This window comes from Suricata suricatta, chromosome 10, assembly GCF_006229205.1.
Source record: "Suricata suricatta isolate VVHF042 chromosome 10, meerkat_22Aug2017_6uvM2_HiC, whole genome shotgun sequence".
In the NCBI taxonomy this organism is placed as follows: Eukaryota; Metazoa; Chordata; class Mammalia; order Carnivora; family Herpestidae; genus Suricata; species Suricata suricatta.
The window spans coordinates 127,533,663-127,543,338 of record NC_043709.1 but is presented as its reverse complement, the minus strand read 5'-3'; the positions used below and the strand labels follow the sequence as shown (position 1 = coordinate 127,543,338).

General features: G+C 52.5%; 1 long non-coding RNA gene across 1 annotated transcript in view; it reads right to left on the bottom strand.

Annotated features, from left to right (window-relative positions):
* Nucleotides 1–1,082: 1,082 nt before the first annotated feature.
* LOC115304427 overlaps nucleotides 1,083–9,676 on the bottom strand; it is a 25,997-nt gene continuing 17,403 nt past the window's right edge. The window contains exon 5 of the long non-coding RNA XR_003914427.1: nucleotides 1,083–1,406. This is a non-coding gene — a long non-coding RNA (uncharacterized LOC115304427). The remainder of the gene's footprint in view (nucleotides 1,407–9,676) is intronic.

Sequence of the window (9,676 nt, the reverse complement as noted above, 5' to 3'; positions counted from 1 at the left end):
GAGGAAGGGGAAGTTCAGGAATCTTTTTCTGTTAAACGAACACCTTTGCGCGTGCTCTCTCTCTCTCTCTCTCATAAAATTAGGGTTGCACTGTAACATTTGCTTTTGTAACTTCATGTATTGTGAAGACTTCCTTTTTTTAAGGAACTAAACAGTGTTTTAAAACATAATTTTAGGGGCACCTGGATGACTCAGTCGATTGAGTGTCTTACTTCAGCTCAGGTCATGATTTCACGGTTCGTGGGTTCAAGCTCCACGTTGGGCTCTGTGCTGACAGTTCAGCCTGTCTTTCTCTCTGGCCCTCCCCTGCTTGCACTCTGTCTCTGTCTCTCTGTCTCTCTCTCAAAAATAAGCAAACATTATTAAAATCCACATAATTTTGAGTGACTCCATATAATTTTACCTTGAGGATAAATACCACAATCTTTACCCAGTATGCCAGTTACCCATTTACTGTCGGTCGGGTCCAGATGCACCTTTCAGTACCGACTCTGTGACGACAGCCAGACCCCAGCATTTCCCCTTCGGAGTGGGTGTAATGTTAAGCTTTGTCAGTAGAGGGCGTGAGAGGGACGTTGCAGAAGGAGGTCAGCTGCTCTTCCTCATTCCAGCGAGGGGAGCCTGGGTCCAGCCCAGGGACCGCCTTGCCACAGGCCCCCCAGAAGTGTGCGCCAGGATGCGCATGGGCAGCAGCGGCCCCTCTGCACCGATGGAGCAGTCTGCTCACCCACACCCTGGAGGATGACCTGGGGACTCTGGGCCAGCTCCGACTGGAGCTACCAGTGGATTTCTGTACCGCCCAGTGATCCCAACCACACCTTGTTCAACCAAAGGTGAGGCCCCTTCCGGGCCCTTCTCAGGGGGTGTCCCCCAGTCCTAGGGCACCCTGGAGAGTTCTTGTTCCGTCTTCATTCCATCCTGACTCTTCTATCACTAACTTCCCTGGTCAAATTACTGTGTGGTCTCTGTCTCCTGATTAGACCCGGGCTGACCATCCAGCAAGCACCATGTTTTAAGCACTATTTTTGAGGCATTTTGATTTGCAGTTGGGCACAAGGAAAGGATAGTGTGAGAGATGTGTTTATTCAAATAGCAAATGTTTAGTGAGCAGATCTACTACGTCCGCTGTGGACAACTGGGTCCCAGAGACGGGCGGCTAGAGAAAAGTAACATTTACTGAACCTGTGTTAGGAAACAAACTCGTTAATTGTCACAACTGTCCCGTGGGCGGCGCTCGTACTGTCCCGGGTGACAGGCAAGCACGAGGCACACATGGGTGAAGTCACCGCTCCAGGGCCCGAAGCTGGTGTGGAACTCACGCCCGGCCATATGTCTCTGCCCACTTCTCCTGCTGCTTCAGATGGGACACCCGTGACTGTTCAGACTTTGTCTGTGATACCGGAGTTCTAGACAGAACAGAGAGAGAAAATAGAATCTGGAGTAGAGAAAACGAAAGACTCAGAGAATTTAGAAACAGATCCCAGGGGGCAAAATGAGAAGATAGTGGTTCTGGAAAGTTCTGTGGCCATCTTTGTTGATTTTACCCAGAAAAAGAGTGGCAGTTCTCCCTGAAGAGATGCAGAGAGAGACCAAGAGCAGCCCACACTGTGCAGGACAGGGACCCTGAAGCCTCATTAGTGAGACAGCCTTGATTTTAGGGGCGCCTGGGCGGCTCAGTCGGTTAGGGGTCCGACTTTGGCTCAGGTCATGATCTCACGGTTCATGGGTTCAAGCCCTGCATTAGACTCTGTGCTGACAGCTCAGAGCCCGGAGCCTGCTTTGGATTCTGTGTTGCCCTCTCTCTGCCCATCTCCTGCTCATACTCTGTCTCTCTCTAATCTCTCTCAAAAAATAAACATTAAAAAAATTTTTTTAATAAAGAAGATAGTCTTGATTTTGTATTTGTCTACCCTTTGCAATGTAGACTGTGAAGCGAATGACCTGATATAAGTTAGTTTTTATGCTTTTGTGTGAATACCTCCGCCACTCAGGAACAATAAAGTGCTCGTTCTGGGTTTGGGAGGCGCCCAGCTGCATCCCAGGGCCAAGTCGGGTTTTCTGTGACGAGGCCAGTTTCATGGCGACAAGAGACAAACCCCGACTATGGCTAGTTTTTCTGCGTGGAGGAGGTAGGACCAGGAGGAAGGAGAGAGAAAACCCTGGTGGAAATTAAGCAGGGACAGAGTGCAGGAGGGTCTGGGGAAACCAAGGTGAGACCAGAGAACAGAGGTCACCGTGGGGCCATCTCAATGTCCTGGACACTCACACGCCCCACGGACGCCCTCCACAGTCAGACATAAAGAAGCCCTCACTTCCTTACGAAGAAGAGACTGACCTGAACGAGGCAGGGACTCCTCACACGCCAGGGCGTACCTGTGGGCTGGGGCTGGCGTGACAGAGCACCGGTGTCACCGTGGGGCCTACAGTCTCAGGGGTCTGGAAGCCGAAGGCCAAGATCAAGGTGGGGGCGGGGCTGGCGCTCTCCGAGAGCCGTGAGGGAATCCTGTCCAACAGCCTCCGGTGGGGGGCTGGCAATCCTTGGGGCTCCCTAGCCTGCAGGCCCCCACCTGCGTGGCCACACGGCCTTCTCCCCCAGTGTGCGTCTGTCTCCCAATTTCACCCTTCTTATAAGGACACCAGTCATGCAGGATTAGGGATCGCTCCAATGACCTCACATTAACTTGATGACCTCTGCAAAGATCTTACCTCCAAATCAGGCCACATTCTGAGGTGCCTGGGGGTTAGGGCTTTGGCATATGAATTTTAGGGGGGACACGATCCAGTCCCTCACAAGGGGGACCAGTGGGCCCATCACCACTGTTACACAGAACACATGGACTTATGCTCAGAGGGGGGTCGATACTAGCAACAAAGGGGGGCGCTGGCCTTGCTGGTGCTCTCGTTGGAAAATTCTGGTTCCAGAAACAGGACTTGCCCAGCTGTCTACAAAGCATGGTGTGAGGTTGGGGCTGGAAACTTTTGAGAGACAGAAGGAGCCCCGGGAAGGCACACGGTGCACGTGGGAAAGAGGCCAAGGAAAGCCTGGAGGAGCGGTCTGCACCTTCTCCGGGCTCTGCGTGCATCTGTAACTGGCCGGTCACACACCGGCCCACGGACGAAGCATTAACGCCCCAGAACGCTCCTCCTCCACCGTCTGCTCCTCCTCGGCCGGAGCACCGAGGAGCCGGGGCAGCAGCAGTGGAGAGCAGGGTCTCCAAACTTCGGAGATGAAGCACCCCACCACTTGCAAATGCCGAGTGAGCGCTTCCGTATTGCACATTTACTTAGAAGTTAAATATATTTACTACTGCGCTGACGACGGGGCCCACGTTAGCAGACACGCACCCAAGAGAAATGCTGACAGGATGAGGTAGCGACAAATGCAGCTGGACTTTCCAGCACCCTCTTCCTGAATTCTGATGCGCCATCCGGACCCCACCCCCACCCCAAGATGCAGGGTCCCCCCTTCAGAAGTCACTGGTTCCCAGGCCTGCAGCAAATCCTGGCTAGTGCAAGGGGCGAGGCCCCCCGTGGCTATTCCTGTCACATGGCGATCGGCCAGCTTGTCATTCCTTACAGGCGTCTGTGTTGGGCCCCTATGATGTGGACCCTGGTGGGGGGTTGGCAAGAAGGTAGGTGAGAAAGCTCTCTCAATTACAGTCTTGGGCACAGACTCCTCGCGTAGAACATGACCATGTGAACCCCTGCTCTGTCTGCTTTGCAAAGATTAAATGAGACAATGCACGTGAATCACTTAAAAAAATAAGCACTTCAAAATGGCGGTTCAATAATGGTGGCTGCCCATTATTATCGCTGTCATTACCGACTACAAGGCACTTGGGAATCTGCATCGGAACGGCCACCTAGAAGAAGGGACGTCACGCCAGCTAATGCCCTTACCCCTGATCTGACTTAAACCGTAGCTGCACCATAGGATTTGAAGCTCAGAAAATGTGTAATTTCCGACAGCAGAGTGAGCCTGGAGTGAGCGCCTACCCCAAGGGCTGGCGAGGTGTGGCAGAAAAGTTAACTGCCCTGGATCTATTTTCCCCTTCCTCCTTTTAATAACAGAACTCCTTGAATTTGCCTGCTCACATGGCATCCTAGTTAGAAATAACATCTCCCGGGTTCTTGTGTGCATGGGTGTGACCGGAGGGCTAAATTCTGGCCAGTGGACTGTGGGCAGAAGTGATTTGTGCAAGTGACAGGTTATTTCCACAAGGATCTTCTCTGCCCTCCAGTTCCTCCTGTTCTGCCTCGGTCTGGGCTGGAAGGTAGAGGCGACGGAATGAGTTCAATTAGACCCCGCGGTCAGAGAAAGCCAGCTCGGGGACTGGATGAGCAATGGCGGGAGGCCCAGCACCCCTGGGGCCTTGTGGAGCGGAGCTCCCTGCATTCCTGCGTCCCGTGTGGGCTTCGGTGTGACACAGAGATGCGATTTCACCCGCCCTGAGCCCCCGTTGCCTGAGATCTTGTGTTACAGCCTCTGTCCTGTGTCCTAACGAGTCGTGGGCAGCCACCATGTAAACTGAACCCCAAGGCCCCGAGTGAGCAGGCGGGTGGCAGGCGGGGAGGAAGCACCACGCAGTCCACATGGACACTGGGCTGTGTCACTGAGTGGCAGAGCACTTGGCCCATTGCTTGCCTTCAGTAACTTGAAGAGTGGACTAGGTACCTAGGAAAACCAATTCCTAAAATGGGTGAGGGGTGCCCAGGGGGCTCAGTCGGTTGAGCATCCGACGTCAACTCGGGTCATGATCTCATGGTTTGTGACTTCAAGCCCCAATTCTGGCTCTATGCTGATAGCATGGAGCCTGCTTGGGAGTCTCTCTCTCTCTCTTCTCTCCCTCTCTCCCTCTCCCTGCTACATGCTCTTTCTCTGTCTCAAAATAAATAAATAAACATTTTTAAAAATTTAAAAATGAAAAGAAAGCCATGGGAAAAGGAGGGAGAAGGGGCTGGCAGTGTTAAGTTGTTAAATAAAAGAGAACCCAGGGGCGAGCTGAAGGGTGGGGTCCATGAGACTCTGAGTAGACTGCTTGCCCGTGGAATGAACCGGAAGCAGACAGACTGATAGTGTACTGGGGGCATTAAGCTTGGGGGTCGGGGGGCAACAGCGCCATCCTTCATTCCCTAAGGCAGCCCTGAGAGCCTCCACCCGCAGCGGCAGTGGGAGACTCAGTCTGCAAAATAAAGGCGAGAGAACTCAAATCTCCGAGTCTCCTTACCGCCGTGGCCCGCTGACAGACACCTGAAACGCGGAGCACGTGACCTTCCTCGGGGAGCGCACGGCTGCCTTACTGTCTTAATGTTTCCGTTTTACCAGAGACTAAAAGTAACCCTATCGTCACAGCAGTGGCCCCTCAAGGTCCTGAAAGCCTTGCTTCCAAATTCCTTAGAGACTTGCACTGTCCCTTAAACCCCCGCCCCCCGAACTCAGGAGTGTACAGTCAGCCGGCCCTCACAACCCCAGGGCGGCTCTTTCTGCCCACGGGTCCTGTCCCTTCCTGCACCAAGGACGTCTCAAGAATTCTTTCTCAGTCCTTTGCTCACGAACCCCACCAGTGGGCATGTCACCATCCTTCCTAACATCCCTGCTCGTGGGGAGGACAAGATGTCTGAGCTGACCTTGAACATAGGAGAGCCTTGGTTCCTCCTGGCAGGAATGAGCCTTCGATACTCAGACACCTCATTGGGTTGTGGTGGCAATTACTGTCCCCAAGCCTCTTTATTAGACAAAACCAGGAAATACTTCTCTTTTTAAAGATAAAATACATGAGTTCATACTAACCCTTCAAATTCCGATTCAGGACTATGAAGTTTTTATTGAACTCATTAAGTGTTTATGTGTACATCCTTCCTTCCGTACCAAAAGGTTCTATCCATGGGGCGCCCGGGTGGCTCAGTCGGTTAAGCATCTGACGTCAGCTCAGGTCATGATCTCACTGTTGGTGAGTTCGAGCCCCACATCAGGCTCTCAGCTGTCAGCACAGAGCCAGCTTCAGATCCCCTATCCCCTGCCTCGCCCTGCCTCTCCCCTGCTTGCACGCTCTTTCTCAAAAGTAAATAAAAACATTAAAAAACGAGTAGTCCCGTCTTCAATAACACCAACAAAACAACCCATGTTCTCTCCTCCATGGTGCACACACAACAGCTCAGAATAAAGATGCCTGACACTGTCACAAATAAGACAGTCAGCGACTATAGTTTTAAAAAATGTTTTACGGTCCTTCTGTCCTCAGAGTACAGCCCAGCTTGGGAGGCAGCGATACATGATCGCGTTTTACAGTCACCTGAATGCCTGTGCCACTGGTTCAAGCCCCAGTCCAGGCCCCTTGTTTCCTTTTCCTCTCAATAAAATTAACTCCGTTAATAAAATTTCATTTCAATTCATAATTATGTAAAATACCCACATGATTCCAAAGTCAAATGTACAAAACAAGATGAATTTTGTCAAGTGTCCTCAATACCTGTGGGCCCTGGAAAAGGGAACAGACAGGGGTGCAAATCCATGGGGGTCTCAGGTTATAAATCAAGCTACCAAATTCTTTTTTTTTTTTTAATGTTTGTTTATTCACTTTCAGGAGAGAGAGACAGACAGAGCATGAACAGGGGAGGGGTAGAGAGAGGGAGACCTAGAATCTGAAGCAGGCTCCCGGCTCTGAGCTGTCAGCACACAGCCCAACACGGGGCTTGAACCCATGAACCATGAGATCACGACCTGAGCCAAAGTTGGCAACTTAACTGAATGAGCTACCAAATTCTTAAACAGAATGTGTCCTCTCCTCCTAGACAGGTGCTTCTTCCCACAGACATGAAGACCAGGTTCCCATTCAGAATCCTTGGCCCCAGGAGCTTCGGGCTGGGACAGGATGGCCTGGGGAGGGCCCACCCTGTCTTTCCACCCCCTGCTCCCGTGCCCCACGCACACCCTCCTTCCCACAGAGGCCTTGCACACACGCGTGCGGGGCGCCGGCCCCTGGCCAGCCCTCTGGATATGGGCCCCGGGAGACGGGACCTGGGATGGGCCCTCCAAGTGGGCTTGGGGCCACAGAGTCAGGGAATACGAGTCCCTTGATCTAGAAAGGAGGGGTCTGGCTCCACCTGTCTGGGCCCTGCGGCCTCCGTACCCCACGGGAAGGCCCCAACAGTGAAACCCAGTCCTCCTCCCTGTCCCCAGTTTCTGGTGGATCAGGACTGTTTATAAATATAAGCAAATTTTATGCACACACGCTTCTCCCTACTGATCCCCACACACTCAGGTGCAGACTTGGCTCAGTGGACGGGGCAGGAGGCAGGGACCAGGGAGCCTGGTGTCACACCACCAGCCCCCTCCCAGCCATGCCTGTGTGGAGCCAGCAGCCACTGCGAGCCCAACCAGCACTTGGGGACCGCGGGGAAACTGCTTCCTATCACTTTGAGGTGAGTCGATCAAAAGAAGCAAGTATGACTTGAGTCACACTGACCGTAGGAAAATACAGCCTCTTGGTCTACAAAATAAGACCGAGTGGACGGAAGAGAGAGATCGAGTTAGGGGCCTAAAGTAACAGCACCACCGCCTGGGGCTGAACTGCCGGCATCCCCGATTTCTCTCTCCTTCACAAATGCCTACATGTGACTTTGCCCCTGGTCCTTGCGGGGAGGTGGGGGGAGCCCCTCATCCCGCCCCGACGGGAGGACACCTGTCTCCTTCACCCCGCGGCCGGGTCACGAATGGCCCTGTGCTGCTCCGAGCCCCTTCCCGCTGATCCAGGGCCCCAAGCCCCGCTCTGAGATGAGCTTTACCTTCCTTAGCTCCTGTCACAGCCCCGGGGACAGGTCAGAGCTGCAAGTCACCAGCTGGTCCCCGGAGCGCCATTTCCTGGGGGACAGGGGGGCTACTCCCTCGGCGACAAGTGATTACAAGGCTGCAAATCTGTGTCCAGTCAGGAGGACGAGATCAGGAACACAAAAATCAGGATCCTAGGCACGAATCTGCTTCTGTGTCGTTTCTAGACACTAAAAAGAGGTGCCTTTGGCATGGACACCCCCTAGGGGACAAAGTGGCTCCCTGGGGACCCTGCAGTACGTGCACTGGCCACTCAGCGGCCTGGAAGGTCTGAGGGAAAGCACCTCTCCATCCAGAAAAGCCGAGAGGTTGAAAAATCTATGAGCCCGTGAAAAGTATTTATTTTCCAATATAAGTAAACACATATATTAAAGTTACCATAGGTTGTTTTTTTGTTTTTATAAGAACAACGTGGTGTCCACTCATTAAAAACCCTACCTCTCCTAGACCACCTCCTAACTTTGTCCGGGGTTTAAAAATCTTTCGGGGCACCTGGGTGGCTCCGTCAGTTGAACATTTGACTTGGGTTCAGGTCATGATCTCGCAGTTCGTGGAATTGAGCCACACGTCGGGCTCTGTGCTGACAGTGCGGAGTCTGCCTGGGATTCTCACTCTCTCTCTGCCCCTACCTACTCATGCTTTCTCTCTCTCTCAAAATAAATAAACTTACAAAAATATTTAAGAAAAACTAAAAGTGTTAAAAAGAAAAACCGCTCTGACTTTTTTTTGGAATTAGAAAGATTAGCAACAGTGACCTGTACTAGAGCTCTGTCCGGTGGCCTCCAGGGAAAGAAGCCTCCATCCTGTTGCCTCCCTGAGTGATAATCAGCAGAACTTCCTGGAGGCTCTTGGTCCCTGCAGCAACCCCTCTGCAACAGGCTCATGTCCCTGCCCTTGGTCTCCTCCCCAGGCGTGTAATTAAAGAAGAAAGCCACATAGAAGCATGGCAGTCCATATCTTCCTTTTGACCCTCACCTGGCAGGGAAGAAGTGCACCTCGGTTACCATGGGCAACCCCACTCACCCTGGCTCCCAAACAAACGCCTCCGGGACTGAAAAGATTTTCTTTGTTAATGAAGGACTTCCCTCCTTTATACCTTCCGTACCTCCTGAAGCCTGAGGCCCATCTGCTTTATTTCCTCTCTAGACTCTCCAACACTGTGAGCAGGACAGCTGGGAGATGCAGAGCACTCAGCAGTCTCCTCTGCGAGAGAAGGTCAAACCCCAGGCCGCTCAGCCGGGATGTTAATAATGTCACCTGTAGAAACGACTTTGTCTACACCAGACAGCTGGTGTGAAGGTGGCATCGTGAACTGATCTCACTCTACAATATTCTGTGTGGAGACGTGACTCTCAAAAATAAGCCAAGACAAAGCCACTTGTTGGCTGCCTACATGACGTCATCCTCTCTTTCTTCATCTTTCTCCACGGTGGCCACGTACCCAGCACCAGATAATAAATCATGACAATCCTGCTCCCTGATGTGCCAGCTGAGCCTGAAGCCAGCTGTGGTCCTATGACCCACGTCTGGCCAATGAGACCTTAATGAAAGTAGGTTCAGAACATTCTGGGAAAACTTTTACTTTTCCTGTTAAAGAGACAGACACGGCTGGTTGTACATTTTACCCCCGTTTTCTCTGCCTTAGGCAGACGCGATGTCTGGGGCCAAGGCATCCATCTTGTAGCCATGAGGCTAAGAAAGACGTGGGTAAGTGTCACAGATTAGCAGAGCCGGGCAGCCAGCGCGCACCTCGGAACCTCTGCTCCTGGGGGAACAATAGACCTGTTCGAGCCATGTAGATGGTGTTACCTGCAGTGTCCCCTGGTCCAGGTGGGACGCACCATGCTC